This window comes from Schistocerca nitens, chromosome 3 (assembly GCF_023898315.1).
Source record: "Schistocerca nitens isolate TAMUIC-IGC-003100 chromosome 3, iqSchNite1.1, whole genome shotgun sequence".
In the NCBI taxonomy this organism is placed as follows: Eukaryota; Metazoa; Arthropoda; class Insecta; order Orthoptera; family Acrididae; genus Schistocerca; species Schistocerca nitens.
Genome location: NC_064616.1, coordinates 499894064 through 499910077, shown reverse-complemented (window position 1 = coordinate 499910077; position 16014 = coordinate 499894064).

Here is a 16014-nt window from a genome sequence, read left to right as displayed (position 1 = left end):
ATTTCTTCACATACAACTGAGCTTAGATGATCTCTTCACCTCATATATCTACGATCTTTTCATCATAACACTCTTCTGCCATTTGACATCCAGTGTTTCATAATGGTCCCCTCTAGATTTAACCGTTCTTTCCAGTCTTCAGCGAAATCATCGATTGTACTCCCAAATGCTTCTTAATGTCATCTACATATCTTCCACTAGATCATCGGCTCGGCCTTTTCTCCTCTCTTGAAATCCTGCAAAAAAATTGTTGGTCCGTCCACCATATCTGCACCTAGCAACTTGTTTCATGCACCTCCATTTCATTTTCATTATGGTCATAATAATGTCTGTAATTATCAGTCGCTTCCTTTTATAACTTGTTTCGATGTTGACATGTGTCTTCCTTAGCACTGCGTCTCACGAAAGCCCAGGTGTGGTGAAATAGGAGGCAGGATCCAGAAAGTATGTGCCCAGGCATACATTCCGGAACTTCTTAAAGATGTCTGCGAGCAGGTGGACATGTGTATTCGTGTATAAGACCGCCTTTTTCGTCACAAGCTGAAACTTTGTATCATCGGGGTATGCGGGTCCGGTGATACACATATCTTCTAAACGCATCGTCTCAGGAAGCTTCTGAAGAGACGCAAACACGAAATTAAGTGAATCCAGGAAACGGAGCATTATTCTTAGCGCAATTCTCTTTGACAACGAGATGTACTACTCAGTGGTATCGGAAATGACCCTGACCTTATCACCCTCCAACTCGTAATCTCCCAAGTGTTGAACTAGACAATAGGCATCATACCCGCTTAAATTGTGGAAAAGACGGAGGATATGTGCCATGGCAGTTGGTACTGTGAGCTGCATCATGGAACTTTCCTGTTAGATATCTATGGTCTGTACAGGGAACTTCTGCATCTCAGTGCAACAGCAGCCCAAAAATATGACACTCAACTGCCGTCTCATACAGTGCATAATTCTCCTCTGGGTTGGTCAAGGGGACAATGTTTCAATAAACGTGATTTACTTCACACGCAAGTTTTTTGAGCTCAGTGAGCAACCATCTTGCAAGATCATCCCCAAAGTAAGATTCGAATTTGTTTTGACTAGAGTCATACGTGCGCAAAACTTGATAGGCAGCGACATTCAGTAAGTGCCATTCTATAAAGGTGGTATAGGAGGCTGAGGTGTTCCTTCACTACATGTGACAGGAGCTAGGAGGCACTCGAAATCGGCCAAAGCGACGAAGGGACTTCGCTGCTTGTGGTGGGCAGTCTTAAACTTTAAGAAATTTCTGTCCTCGCATCTCCACACATACCGGTTGTTAGTTTTAGTAACCAATAAGGAGTCTTTCAAGATACTCACTCTTGGTTAAAGAACTGAACCATTTATAGCAAAAATACCTTTCACATTTTTTCGTACTCATTTAGGAGGGAAGTAGGCGTGACATATTTTTATCCACATGTAGCGCTGCCCATCGCCCTCAGGAAATAACAACAGGTCTACGTGTTTGGGGCGTTTACTGGCTAATTTGGAAAAGAAGATTGGCCCACCTACTTTATGATTTGCTTCTTTGTTGCTCTGCAGAGGGTGATCATGGTTGCCTTTGTCTTCTGCCTCATCAACTCCCAGAGTGTAAACCTGAATTGAATATTCGGGTTTCTAGCTCTCGAATATTGGAATACCTTGGCATTTTACAAGGAATTCGATGCCTTTGGAATTTTAATTCCCACGGACATCGGCTGTTTGGTATGTTTTAGGATCGCCTGCGTAACTATGATAATTTCTATCGCTAGCCATAAGCGAGAATGCAAAGCAATATTTATCATCAAGATTCTGGACATTAATGTACGCATGTTGCGTGGCAACACCTTCGGGAAAAGTAATGCAACTAGACTTCCCAATTATGTGGATCATCCCATTAAGTGGAGCATAAGCGTGTAAGTAAACGTCAAGGTGGACCCCAAATCCTGCACCTCAGAAAAGTGTCTCAGTATGATGCTCTTAGTAAAAGTTCCAAATCACACAGCGATCGACTTGAAATGTGATATCACGCCAGTAGCCTCCGAAATTTGGACTAAGCTCCTCTCCTTTGAGCGTTGCACGAGCTCATAATACCGAATTGCCTTGAACGTCATGGCAGGATACCATGGGTCATTGACATATCAAAGGAACTCCCTTTCCTAAGCAGTTTCACAAGCATTGAAGAAGGTGACAGTATCTCTGTAGCCAGCATTTGAATTATCGATTCAGGCAAGTGATATCCTGTACCCAATTGCGCCAGCGATACCTCAACAGTCCAATGCGGCTGCAGGACTCATCTGGTGATGCTCAACAGTGAGGGCGGGCGTGCTGCTGCTGCTAGACCTGACGTGATGTCGTGGCGATCTGAGGTGACATTAGTGAGATGGGCCAGGGTGTGGAAAGTGCTGCACAACCCATGTCAAACAAGCCAGAGGTGATGTCATGCCATGGCAAAGCCAGGGACGTCAGGCTCATTGCAGATGTTGATTGGGTTGGCTGCCGCTTCAGGGCCAGCCGCCGGTACATGGTCGCAGACGTTGAAAGGGATGGCTCCTGTTTCATGGTCGGTGGTGGAAGCAGCATGGCTTCCTGCTGATACATCGTAAGTGGTCCGGCTGCTGAAGGAAACTCAATTCCAGTACCCAGCATCTTCTCACCTGCATGGATAGAAGGAGGAAAAAAATTAAGTATCACATATAACTCATGGGTGGCAGTGGGTACATCAATTGGCTGTGGTAGAGACTGCTATGAGCTGAGGTGCACGAATGGTTGTGGGTACAGCCACTTTTCTGACTGCTGCTGCTGCACCATCAGGTGTGGATAAAGCTACTTTCCGGGCTCCTGCTGTTGCATAGCTGGCTATGGATACATCCACAGAGTTGAATGCACTGTCATCATAGACAGAGCGGGCTGTGCCATTGATGATGGGGCTGCTACAAACCCGCCACCAAGCTTATCACTTGCACAGACAGAATGAGGAACAAAATTAAATATTATGAGAATTTTTTAAAAATAAAGACGTGTGCAGAGGTCTACAGTTGTTCTAGTGACCTTCAGAATTAGTCAATGGGCCAAGCTGCATCAGTGTGAATGATGGAATGGGCTGCTGATTTACAGATGGTGTGCAGAGGTACAACGTGGTCAGTAGAGCCGACTGTAGGAGCATAGATGGTGCACTGGGCTGCTGGACATCCAGCTGTGGCTGCACCATGTCAACAGGGCCACTACAGGTGCTAGACAACCGCCCAGCACCACAGACAGAGGAAGGAAAATATTAAGTACCAAGCATAATTAAACATATATGTAGGCCTATATTGTGTTTTCACTAATGTTCAAAAATAGATTCCTCTGAATGGGTCAACACGACCTTATTGGCTGCTGTCCCCAGCAAAAACTGGCTGAACTCAACCTGTGCATCGAATGCAGCTAGAAACAAACAAACGTCACTTTAGTAATACATGCATGCAATTGTGTTAGAAAAAGAAGAAGAAGAAGGAGAACTGCTACTCACTTATTCATTCCTCGATGACATGATTCATGTCCCATGAGCTAATGCTGGAGATAGGAGTCAACACATCCAGTTGTGACTCATTACCATTTACACCTAGAAGCAGACAAGATCACATAACACATAACATTAGTAGTGGTGTGTGTGTGCGCGCGCACGCGTGGTTGGGTGTATGTGTGTTTTTTTTTTGTTGGGAATTAAAAAAAGGAACAGAACTACTACTACTCGCATATGTGCTCCTCAACAACAGGTGTTATCCACCACGAGCTCACAGCAGAGAATGGGGTCAGTTTGACAGGGATCTCCTATACATCATCGTCATCATCATTGCTAATGACGGTGATGGAAAGAGTAATGCTGATTGTTATAGTTCTCGGTTGTGATACCAGATCCATACCCACCGCCTTGAGCTCAATGAAGATTCTACAAACAAAAAAAGTGTAATGTTAGATGGTTGCATAAATATATGGAGAGAAATGGTGAAGGAAATAGAATGATACTTACTTTCACAACAGTCAGGACTTATGTGTAAACCAGAGTGCCAAACCAAGTGTGGTGCCACATTGGTTTGCACAGTGGACTACCATTTGGGAGGATGATGGTTCAAACTGGCGTCTGGCCATCCAGATTTAGGTTTTCCATGATTTTCCTAAATCGTACAGTCAAATGGTTACTTTGAAAGGGGATGGCAGATTTCGTTCTCCACCCCTGACAGAATCCGAGTTTGTACTCCAGGTCTAATGACCTCAAAGTCGACGAGACGTTAAACCCAATCTTCCTTCTTTCCTTTGGAGCACTGAGCTATCTCACCATATCCTCAAGTATACTGGCACTCAACAGAGATGACGGGATGCTCATGTCTACAAGAGACGAAGGAAAAATTAGTCATATAAATGCAAGTAATAAAGAAAGAAGCATACACACACACACACACGCACACGCACAGAAAAAGCAACAGAAATCATGTCTACATTCTGGTATCATTAGACGTCTATCTGGGCTGCTTACTGGTGACACCATCGGCATTGTCAGCAGCAGCAGCACAGTGCTTCATGGCACAGGCAGGGGCTGGGGTAGGTGAGGAAGAACAGAGGTAACAGCAGTTGGGAAAGGATATTGGGAATCAGGTTATTCAACAGAAAGTGTGGGATAGGAATGCCAGTGAGAAGCACTGATGAGTAGCTTTGACCAGTCTGAATGTGAAACCTGCCATGGACACGATTCTAATGAGCTCCTTCACTTAAGTGCCTCTTTATGTACATGGGCACTGCCTATTTGAGGAACGCTTATCACAGCATAGTCACGTCGATTCCTGTGCGCATTTAGGTGCAGACGAGACAGGATCTGACCACAGATTCCTATGATGAAAAGAATAGCACTATCATACAAATGCTGCTCTCACATATTGCATTCAAAGAAATTTTATGTTTCACCACTGCTCTGTGTTACAGCGCTGGTGGTTGGTATATTATTTTCGAGACCATGTGTAGGCTGCTGTGAATTTGGTGCTGAATATACACAGAAGAGCCAAAGGAATTGGTATGCATGCCTAATGTCGTGTAGGGCCCCCACGAGCATGCAGAAGTACCTCGACACGACGTGGCATGGACTCGACTAATGTCTGAAGTAATGCTGGAGGCAACTGACACCTTGCATCCTGCAAGGCTCACCATAAATCGGTAACAGTACGAGGGGGTGGCGATCTCTTTTGATCAACATGATGCAAGGCATACCAGATATGCTCAATAATGTTCACGTCTGGGGAGTTTCGTGGCTAGTAGAAGTTTTTAAACTCAGAAGAGTGTTCCTGAAGTCAGTCTGTAGCAATTATGGACGTGTCGGGTGTCGCATTGTGCTGCTGGAATTGCCCAAGTCCGTCGGAATGCACAATGGATATGAATGGATGCAGGTAATCAGACAGGATGCTTACGTATGTGTCACCTGTCAGTCGTATCTAGATGTATCAGGGGTCCCATATGATTCCAGCTGCAAATGCCCCACACCATTACAGAGTCATGAGGTTGCCTGCATACCTGTACATGTCCATCGACTTGATACAACTTGAAACGAGACTCGTCCGACCAGGCAACATGTTTCCAGTCATCAACAGTCGGTGTTGATGGGCCCAGGGGAGTCTTAAACTTCTGTGTCATGCATTCATCAAGGGTACACGAGCGGGCCTTCGGCTCCAAAAGCACATATCGATGATGTTTTTGTTGAATGGTTCACATGCTGATACTGACTGATAGCTCAACATTCAAATCTGCAGTAGGATAATTTGCGGAATGGCTGCACTTCCGTCACATTGAACGATTGTCCTCAGTTCTCGTTGGTCCCGTTCTTGCAGGATCTTTTTCCTGCCACAGTGATGTCAGAGATTTAATGATTTACCAGATTCCTGATACAATATACTCGTAAAAAGGTCGCACAGGAAGATCCCCACTTCATCGCTACCTATGAGATGCTGTGTGTATAAAACCACATTTTTTTTTATTTATTGTAATTTTAAGCACCTCATACAAAGCGGGCTGGCAGCAGCATAATACGCTGCTCTGCAGCCTTAAGGGGTACAATAATACGATATAGAGGTGACACAGACAATACAAGAAATGGCGGGCAAAAAAAGTAGATACAAAAACAAATAAACATGAAGCCGTTCACGCTGGACGAAAAAAACTCTAACACTTGTTGACACGGCGCACAGAAGACGGACGACGGCGACGGCACATGTGAACAGTGGATGCGTGACGACGAAAGAACACTAAACGCAGACGAAGGCACACACACGAGACACATGGCGATGATCTCCGGCGCGCGAATATTCACTGAGCGTGTGCGAGTCCGGGGACCTACCAAGAGAGGAGGAGGAGGAAGGGGAGTGGGAGAGGGATATAAAACCACGTTCAAACTCACTTAAATCTTGATAAACTGCAATTGTAGCAGCAGTAACCGATCTAACAACTGCGTCAGACTCTTGTTGTCTTATACAGGGCTATTACAAATTATTGAAGCGATTTCATAAATTCACTGTAGCTCCATTCATTGACATATGGTCACGACACACTACAGATACGTAGAAAAACTCTTTATGTTTTGTTCGGCTGAAGCCGCACTTCAGGTTTCTGCCGCCAGAGCGCTCGAGAGCGCAGTGAGACAAAATGGCGACAGGAGCCGAGAAAGCGTATGTCGTGCTTGAAATGCACTCACATCAGTTAGTCATAACAGTGCAACGACACTTCAGGACGAAGTTCAGCAAAGATCCACCAACTGCTAACTCCATTCCGCGATGGTATGCGCAGTTTAAAGCTTCTGGATGCCTCTGTAAGGGGAAATAAACGGGTCGGCCTGCAGTGAGCGAAGAAACGGTTGAACGCGTGCGGGCAAGTTTCACGCGTAGCCCGCGGAAGTTGACGAATAAAGCAAGCAGGGAGCTAAACGTACCACAGCCGACGGTTTAGAAAATCTTACGGAAAAGGCTAAAGCAGAAGCCTTACCGTTTACAATTGCTACAAGCCCTGACACCCGATGACAAAGTCAAACGCTTTGAATTTTCGGCGCGGTTGCAACAGCTCATGGAAGAGGGTGCGTTCAGTGCGAAACTTGTTTTCAGTGATGAAGCAACACTTTTTCTTAATGGTGAAGTGAACAGACACAAAGTGCGAATCTGGGCGGTAGAGAATCCTCACGCATTCGTGCAGCAAATTCGCAATTCACCAAAAGTTAACGTGTTTTGTGCAATCTCACGGTCTAAAGTTTATGGCCCGTTTTTCTTCTGCGAAAAAAACGTTACAGGACACGTGTATCTGGAAATGCTGGAAAATTGGCTCATGCCACAACTGGAGACCGACAGCGCCAACTTCATCTTTCAACAGGATGGTGCTCCACCACACTTCCATCATGATGTTCGGCATTTCTTAAACAGGAAATTGGAAAACCGATGGATCGGTCGTGGTGGAGATCATGATCAGCAATTCATGTCATGGCCTCCACGCTCTCCCGACTTAACCCCATGCGATTTCTTTCTGTGGGGTTATGTGAAAGATTCAGTGTTTAAACCTCCTCTACCAAGAAACGTGCCAGAACTGCGAGCTCGCATCAACGATGCTTTCGATCTCATTGATGGGGACATGCTGCGCCGAGTGTGGGAGGAACTTGATTATCGGCTTGATGTCTGCCAAATCACTAAAGGGGCTCATATCGAACATTTGTGAATGCCTAAAAAAACTTTTTGAGTTTTTGTATGTGTGTGCAAAGCATTGTGAAAATATCTCAAATAATAAAGTTATTGTAGAGCTGTGAAATCGCTTCAATCATTTGTAATAACCCTGTACAGGCGTTGCCAACCGCAGCGCCGTATTCTGCGTGTTCACATATCTCTGCATTTGAATACGTGTGCCTCTACCAGTTTCTTCGGCGCTTCAGTGTAATACCCCCAATGGTTGCACAGCTACATGTAGAAAAATTCTCATTGCCAGTCAAGAGACGGTAACAGTTTAGCGGCTTTTGCCGCTATCAGAGAGCCCTACGCACACAATTAGATAATTTCGCCTAGCAGCGACCTGCCAGGAGCGATAGGCTCTCTTAATCCAACACGCCCTAGAGTGTTAGTGACAGTTGCCACTGCGAATGTGTTCGCTGTTTGCTGCCGCAGGCACTGCTTTCCTCTGGCGAAACGACTAACACTGCCTGCAGTGCCCATTTGCAACGATGCCTGCATTTCCCTCAAGAGGTATAAACCTCATTTCAGATATTACATGACTGGCCACTTATTGTATACTGAGATGCTCCTTGGATGCAGGCTGCTGTTGACAGCTCGAAATTCCAGAAACTTATTAAGGATGTTTCGAGAATTTTAAGTCAAGGACTCAACAAGCTGCACAGAAACCACATAATGAATACTTACCCGAATCCGGTAAGAGGAGGAGGAGGATGTGAATAAACAAAACAATGATTTTAAAAAAAGACAATATCGTTTATTGATTACAGTAAATCACTTGTTTATTATCCAAATTAAAAGAATTGAAAATTTGTGGTAAGTTTCTATGGGACCAAACTGCTGAGGTCTTCGGTCCTTCTGGGGAGTTGCTCCAGCCAGTCTATCCAACATCCCCATATGGGAATGATGAGTGATGGTGGTAATAGGACAGCAACCTATCACTGAAGTACAGGGTAGTAGCCTCCTGGCAATCTACAAGTGAATACGTGCTAGGAGTGGAGAGGATGTTTTGCGCTTTTAGTCTAGCCGATAGCCCCCTTTGGAAAACAATGGTAGGGCAGTGAGGCATCACTGAAATGCAGGGAGTAACATTCTGCCGATTTAAAAGTGAATAGCTGCTGCTACTGCTACTAGTGCTGCTGCTGCTACGAACATAACGATAGGTAATAACAAGATTGAAACCGCAACCTCAATTTTTTTCTTTATTGGGCTGGCAGCAGCGTAATATGCCGCTCTGAGACCTACAGATAAAGTTAAAAAACACAATGAGGAGATATAACAATACAAACAGGTGATAAAACTGTGACTGCTTTAAACGAACATGGTGAAAAGTTGCGAAGAAAACACAAAAAACAAAGAGTGGGTGATGCTGATTAAGACATATAGCAATTAGACATGCAAAATTAAAAAAAAAAAAAAAAACAAACGCGGCGACAGTCTGGTTTCTGTTCACATCACTTAAAAAGGGGGACGCACAACACTGAACACTCATGGAAAACACTGCACTATAGAGTACAAAATGCACATTGGGAACAGAGGACCTGGACATATGGGGGGTAAAAGAAGGGGGGAGAAGAGGAAAAGCAAGAAAAGGGGGGAGCCGATGGAGGGAGAGGACACAGAAAAAAGGGGGGCAGGGCGGATGAGATGGAGTGGGGAAAGCAGTGGAGGGGAAAGGAAGAGGACTGGGGGGTGAGAAAGGAGTCAAAGAGGGGGTAGGCAGGGAAGAAACAGGATGGAAGGGGGGAAGAGAGGGAGCCTGGCAAAAGGACAGAGGGAGGGAGGAGGAGGAGGTGAGGATCAGAGTTGATAGGAGGGACAAATGGAGGGAGAGAAGGCATCATCCGGGAGGAGGAGTTTATGGAAGCCACCTTGGGAAAGGATAGCAACCTTTTTTTTCCTTTATAGGATTTCGAGTCCCCCCCCCCCCCCCCAGAGGGGGAAGGGGGCTGTCAGCAGCGCAATACGCCACTCTGCAGTCTACAGAAATGTTAAAAAAACAGAATTAGGAGAGATCATAACAATAAAAGCAGACAATAAAATGGCAACTGTTAAAACTGAAATATGACAAAAGAGTTGCAAAGAAAATATAAAAACAAAGGGTCGGTGATGCTGATTAAAACACAGAGTACATAGACAGGCACAAGTAAAAAACACAGCAACAGTCTGGTTTCTGTTCTCAACAGTTAAAAACACACCTAGCGACAGCATGGTGCTGGTTCACAGCACATAAAAAGGGGACGCACAACATTGAACAATCACGGAAAGACAGCACTATAGAGTACAAAGGCGTGTGGGTGGGAGGACCTGGACATATGAGGGCAAAAACCAGGTGAGGAGAGGAAAGACAAAAAAGGTGGGAGCCGATGGAGGGAGAGGACACAGAAAAAAGGGGGCCAGGGTGAATGTGAGAAGGAGTGGGGAAGACAGTGAAGGGGAAAAGAATAAAGGACTTGGAGGACAGAAAGGAGACAAAGAGAGGGTAGGTGGGGAAGAAACAGGATGGAAGGGGGGAGAGGGAGCCCAGGAAAAGTACAGAGGGAGGGAGGGGTAGGTGAGGATCAGAGTTGATAGGAGGGATAAATGGAGGGAGAGAGGGCATCATCTGCAAGGGGGAGTTTATGGAAGCCACCTTGGGAAAGGACAGCAACCTCTTAACATCCTACCCCTACATACAGGATTCCTGTAGCAATGTGATTTGAGAACGAAAAACACTTATACCTATCTACAGGTTGCAAGTCACATCCTAGCCAACAGAAACATCGGAAGTACATCGTATCATATTTTTTACGAATATAGTGCTTATTATCTTACCTGAACACAGTGTCTCAAGACGAAAAAGAAAACTGACCAGCCACCTCCAGACACCTGCAGTCTAGTTCAGCACCGTCTACCAAACATAACGTGTGCCCAAAGAGCTGGTGAGCCGGGGAACTGCCGCTCACCGAAGGCCCAGCTAATCCTTTACTTCTGACCGCCCCAAGCACTCCTCCCCTGAGCCATGGTACATTGCGGCCTGACGCGGGCTAACTGCATCCACATCCTTGACATGGACTCCTTAGTTTAAAAATTCCGGAACTGTGATGTTATTTTGTCAATACACCTCGAATTTCTCACATGAACTGTGTATTACTCCCATTTATATGAGTTATTTTCGAAGACAGAAGACAACTCCCATACCTTCTATCTCTCCACTGGCGTGCCCCAAGGCTCCATACCTTCTATCTCTCCACTGGCGTGCCCCAAGGCTCCATACTTTCCCTCTCCTCTATCTCTTGTACACTGCTGATATGCCCAAACCTCCCCCACCTGTTCATCTCCTCCAATTTACTGATGACACCGCCTTCCTAGGCCTTTATCCTACCCTTCAATGGTCCCAACGTACCCTCCAAACCCTCCTTGACCAGTTCACCACTTGGTGCAACCAATGGGTCCTTCATATCAACCCCTCCAAGATCCAGGTGATCATGATAGGCCACACCACCCGCTCCTTCCATCGCCATGATTTCTACCTAACCATTTATGGCTGTCATATCCCCTTCACTCCTACCCTTAAATACCTTGGCCCCACCCTCGACCGCCACCTCACCTGGACTACCCATCTCCTTACGATGCAACACAAGGCCCCCAACAGACTCCGCCTCCTGAAACTCCTGTCCCGCCGGACATGGCTACTGCATCCTTCCACCATCCTTCACACCTACAAATCCTTGATCCACCCCATCCTTTGTTATACCAGCGTTGCTTGGATTTCCGCCCCTCCCAGATTCTATAAAACCCTCAAAATCCTAGAACACCATGCACTCTGCCTCGCCTTTTGTATCCGCCTTCCGCCCCCACGCTCATCCTCTCTGACCTCATCCCCTGCCCTTACCTTCTCCTTTTCCTTGAACACATCTGTACCTCATATATTGTCTGCCTACTCGATCCCCCCCACCACCACCCCCTGGTGTCCCCCCTCCTCTCCACCCCCAGCCTGTTCCTGTGAATTTACCTTTGTGTCTTGCCCTCTCTCAATCTCCACACCCTCCACCTCCTTTCCCAATGAAACTTCCAGCACCTACCAATCCCAGATGATAAGCTTCGCCCTGACATCTACCCCTGCTATCAACTTCAACCCCACTTTCCTCCTCCTTCCTCCTCAGGGCTCCCTCTCCTCCCACTCCCTTCCCCTGAGGGGCTGCCCCCTCCTACACCCCATCCCTCTCCTGTGTTCCCCTTCAGTGTCTCTGCACTCTCTCCTGCCTTTTCTTCCCTCTTCATCTCCCACCCTGCCCATCTCCTGCCTCTTGGTGCGCCCCCTGTCCCCCCCTTTTCCTCTTCCTCCCGTCCCCCATCCTCCCCCCTCACCTCATTTTTCCTCCTCTTCGACCTCCAGTCCCTCAGCAGGTCCTTTCCAGCGGTTTTTATTCTTTGTGGGTGTTCGGTCGTTTCCAGTGATTTTGCTTTTTAAGTGCCTTGCTCTGTGCGATTTTTATACTATGGCCGACTTTTAACTTGTGTTTGACTCCTGTGATTTTAAGTGTGCAACGAATTGCCAGCTGTTTTCTTTTACTTTATGTCGACTTTTCAACTGTCCCCCCTGTGCATGTCCCCATATTAGTTTGTATCTTAACTCCCATCATCTCCATTTGCTGTGTTTTTTGTGTCCCCATTTTATCACCCCCTTTTTTTTTTTGTAAGCGTCCCCTCTTTCATGTATGCTGTAAAACCGTTTGGCTGAAGAGTGGTGGACTGTGCTGCTGCCAGCCCCATGGGCAGGGGAATGAAATTAAAATAAAGAAAAAACAAAAGACAGAGGAAATCGGATCATATGCTCGTTTTCAAGTCCCTAAAAGTATCGTTACTTGTTGTGAAAATCCTGTACAACATTATGGCATAGGCTACATTTCATCTACGTATTCTCTCATCAGGTAGAAAAATATCTTCTCCCATCTGTTACGTCCTGCATCATTAAACTCATTTTTGGCTCGTGACGGAGTAGTAAGAACATGCTGTATCTCTGTCACAGGAAGCCTCCTCACTTTCGAACTCTCTTAAAGTAACCAAATTCTTGGCAACATACGAAATCTCTCAAGGTAACAGCGCAGATAAATTGTAAATATCAGGTTTATACTACTTGTCACTTTGTAAATTAGATAATGTAGCTGATTTTATTACAATGATCATCTCGCCCTGTGTAGGTTCTGTTACAAGACCTCACCGCAACGGAAAAACGCTTGATTAACGCTCCAACTCTCGAATCATATCCATGGTACTCTTTCTCTCGCATCCACCCACCCGACGGCACGTCATTGATATCACACTGATAGGTTATTAATTAATTTGATCATGAGAGCCCATTTGCATGGAGAGAAATTTTTTTTCAAAATGGTTCGAATGGCTCTGAGCACTATCGGACTTAACATCTGAGGTCATGAGTCCCCTAGAACTTAGAACTACTTAAACCTAACTAACCTAAGGACATCACACACATCCATGCCCGAGGCAGGATTCGATCCTGCGACCATAGCGGTCGCGAGGTTCCAGACTGAAGCGCCTAGAACCGCTCGGCCACATCGGCCGGCAGAAATTTTTTTCCTGCAATCGGATTACACTTGCCAGGTAACCGTTAAACACGCTTCCGTGACGTCTCTGGAGGCTTTCCAAAGGCTAGGTAAACACTTCCTCTGATATCGGTACCAAAATGGGTGGTAACTGTCGTCAAATAGCTGAAGACGTCCAACACTATTTGCATTCTCTCTCTCTGTTGTCTTGCCATGCTGGTGGAAGTAAGTCACTTAGAATTCTGCTGTACTGCTCCCCAACTAATACGCCTGAGACCTGTCAGTCGATGGGGGAGCAGTGAGCTGTTTCACTCTCTTCTCCACTCACAGGTTGTATGGAAACAGTTGTCACCTGGGCGCGAACTTCTGCCCGCGCGTCATTGCTGTACCTTTCACCGGCCGGAAAGCTGTTAGTGATACCAAACTCACAAAAGTTGTCCTATCATTCCTAGAAGGACTGGGCGCTTAAATGTCGCTCGAGTAAATACCGGGATGTTAAACAATGCGCCCCCTCGCCCCCCTCAACCTTTCTGCAAACCGAAACGTTCTGAGATGTGTTTTCGAAATGTCCTGGAAAAGCTGACGCAGTGAGCAATAACAAGATACCAATATACTCGCCACCACATCCCAAACGTGTACGAGGCTGCAGACCTAGGTTTCTCTCAGAATACAGTCCCATAGAGGCGTTCCTATTTCCTCCCGCCAAATTACTGGGCGGATGATTCGAGAACTCGAATGGGAATCCCTGGAGGGACGACGATGTTCTTTTCGAGGAACATTATTGAGAACTGGCAGCTGAAGCTGACCGTAGAAGGATTCTACTGCCACCAACGTACATTTCGCATAATGACAACGAAGATAAGATACGGGAAATTAGCGCTCATAGGGACACATAGGTAGTCCTTTTCCTCCGCTGTATTTGCGAGTGGAATAGGAAAGGGAATGAATAGTAGTGCGACAGGACACACTCCGCCGTACCCCATACGATGGCTTGCGAATTAAGCACATACACGTAAATTTAGTCTACCTTTAAAAATGTCAGTCCATCCATTTATAGGCACACAAAAGTCACGGAAGAATGTTTCTCTTATTTATCGAGAAAACAAAAGACGGAACTTCTGCTGCTGCCGATTGTCTCTCTGTAGAAACCTTCGTATTAGCCCCTAATTTTCACATTGCAGTTCGCGAGACGTATGTGAGGGGGTGTAATATATTTACCCACAATACTTTGAAGAAACGGTATAGAGGTCACCTCTCAACTTCCTCAGTCGTCACAATATCGCTTACCTGCCGTATTCTCAAGAAACGGTTCAAATGGCTCTTAGCACTATGGGACTTAACATCTGAGGTCATCAGTCCCCTAGAACTTACAACAACTTAAACCTAACTAACCTAAGGACATCACACACATCCATGCCCGAGGCAGGATTCGAACCTGCGACCGTACCGGTTGCGCGGTCCCAGACTGAAGCGCCTAGAACCGTTTGGCCACACCGGCCTGCCCGTATTCTCACGAATCTTCCAGTCTTCAATAAACAGCATTTGAATCCACCTGTTTTCGACGGGTAAGAGACATCCCCCCAGCCAAGTTACAGCCCCGCTAATTCTCTCGAAATGCCATCACACTTTGACAGCACTGATCTATTAGTTAGAGGACTGTCTAGTCCTCCGCCTGTCACTGACCAGGTAGAGAGCTATCACAACGAGAAAAATAGCACACTAACGTACAGGGGGAAATTCATTATCATGCTGAGTATACACGCATCCATAAAGAAATTCAGAGTCACAACACCTACAATATATCAATATCGAATAACAATCTATAAATACCCCTCCTGTACATAACCCACTCCCCTTTATCGTATTCCTATGATTACTACGCTAGAAATACGACAGTTTAATGGTCCCCGAGCTTTTGTTATCAGTACAGTTCTCTCTCCTCGTTATTTTATTTTATTTTATTTTATTTTATTTTGGTAGCACGTAACTGAATAAAACTACGAACTATAAAAACTTCGATAACGTTGCTTGGTAGAGAACTCAACAAGATTTTACCGCATCTCTCTCTCCCGATATACTGGGGAATAAATATCATCTGCGTGTTGGCATCAACCACACGTGGTGATCCAATTCTACATCTATATCCACATAGATACTTCGCAAGCCACAGTACGGCTCGTGGTGTAGCGTACCCTGTACCCCTACCTGTCATTTCCACTCCTGTTCCACTCACAAATAGAGTGATGGAAAAACGACTGTCTGTGCGCCTCCGTATGAGCCCTAATATCTCGTACCTTGTCATCGTGGTCCTTACGCTAGATTTATGTTGGCGGCAGTAGAATCGTTCGGCAGTCAGCTTCAAATACCGGTTCAAATGGCTCTGAACACTATGGGACTCAACTGCTGAGGTCATTAGTCCCCTAGAACTTAGAACTAGTTAAACCTAACTAACCTAAGGACATCACAAACATCCATGCCCGAGGCAGGATTCGAACCTGCGACCGTAGCGGTCTTGCGGTTCGAGACTGCAGCGCCTTTAACCGCACGGCCACTTCGGCCGGCTCAAATACCGGTTCTCTAAATTTTCTCAATAGTGTTTCTCGAAAAGAACGTGGCGTTCCGTCTAGGGATTCCCATGTGAGTTAGCAAAGCATCACCGTAACATTTACGTGTTGTTCGAACCTACCGGTAATAAGTCTAGCAGCCCGCCACACCACGAAACCATCAGCAAACAACCA